The 1,505-nt window shown below is 31.8% G+C and overlaps 1 protein-coding gene across 1 annotated transcript in view; it reads left to right on the plus strand.

Annotated features, from left to right (window-relative positions):
- Positions 1 to 1,505, plus strand: part of LOC107703636 (tenascin-X-like) — a 46,536-nt gene that overhangs the window by 541 nt on the left and 44,490 nt on the right. The gene's annotated exons all lie outside the window — the stretch shown is intronic.

Consider the following 1,505-nt stretch of genomic DNA (forward strand, 5'->3'; position numbering starts at 1 on the left):
GAATGTGCAGCCTATTACACTAGTATCTGTCTGTCTGATATTAGTTCATGAAGACAAATGATGATATAGGAAGGATAAATCATCAGGAGCGGGCTGATATTACATTTCTATATTTCTATAATATATATTTCTATTTAGCTTTAATTTATTTTTATTTAAGTTTTAGTTTTAGAAATGTTAGTACTTCAACTTCAACCTATTATTTCAATTATTTCCTAATTGTTTTAACATTTTGTAAAGTTTTATAATCTAATATTTTTATTGTATTTAATTGTGACTAGGCAGCTCAAACACTAGAGCATGACGCTAGCAACACCGAGGTCATGGGTTTGATTCCCCGGCAATGTATGAACTTGAATAAAATGTATACCTTAAATGCAGTGTTGCTTTGGATAAAAGCATATACAAAAAATATTTCAGCAGAAACCGTTTTTAATAGTTGTTGTTAAAAAAAAAAAAAAGTAACAACACTGTTACACACATTAAGTAATGACACATTTTTCAGATTTATGTTTATGAAAAACTCTAGATAAGAGCTGCTTTTACAGCTGGTTTGGAAACAGTGTGTAGTATGGGATCAAGTGAACTACCACTGCACTCCAACTGGAACCAGCACATTTATCTCTCTCTCCCCCAGAGGAACATTTCATTGCTCTCAGTTCAATTAAATCTCATTTAAAGATGAAGTCATTTTAGCTATAGTATTTTCACCTATCCCAGCTTAAACCCTCATCGATCAGTTTGTTTGAGCTTCCAGACATGGGGTGCATTTCCTAAAAGGGTAACGCTTTATAATAACTTTCATTAATAAATCATTAACACACATTATGTAATGCTTAACTGATCATTATTTCATATATATATATATATATATATATATATTCACAAATCTCGAAATGTGATATAATGTGCTTGTTAATGTTCAGGGGTCTATTTGATTACTATAAGGGAACACAATTCAATCTGTTTATATTGCATTGATTTGATAAATTAAGTATTTTCTTGAAAATTTGTTTTCCCCTCCTGTTGATGTATGACTAAAGGAATATTATGTTTAATGATGCACGATATCATACTAATATAAGTGTTGAGGTGATAAAAACATGTTTTGCACCCAAATTACAATGTTAGCTAAACTTAACTAACCACCCTTTACACAAACATTGTTAAAGTAGCTAAACGTCCAGTGCCAATAATTCATATGATCATGCACATCTTCAAAATCTACAAATTATTTTAACAGATGTTATGCAATGATTTAAAAGCTTGTGTTAATGCACAACACTTTAGCTGCTGTTGAGGTGTGACACGGGTAAGTTAGGGACAGGTTTGGTGGGATGGGTAGGTTAAAGGTTAGTTAAGGGGTCAACAAGTATACAGGGGTCTATTTGATTACTATAAGGGAACACAATTCAATCTGTTTATATTGCATTGTTTTGATAAATGAAGTATTTTCTTGAAAATGTGTTCTCCCCCCAACCCCCCCCCCCCACAAAAATATAATG

The sequence above is a fragment of the Sinocyclocheilus anshuiensis genome, unplaced genomic scaffold (genome assembly GCF_001515605.1).
Source record: "Sinocyclocheilus anshuiensis isolate Anshui unplaced genomic scaffold, SAMN03320099.WGS_v1.1 scaffold1212, whole genome shotgun sequence".
NCBI lineage: Eukaryota > Metazoa > Chordata > Actinopteri > Cypriniformes > Cyprinidae > Sinocyclocheilus > Sinocyclocheilus anshuiensis.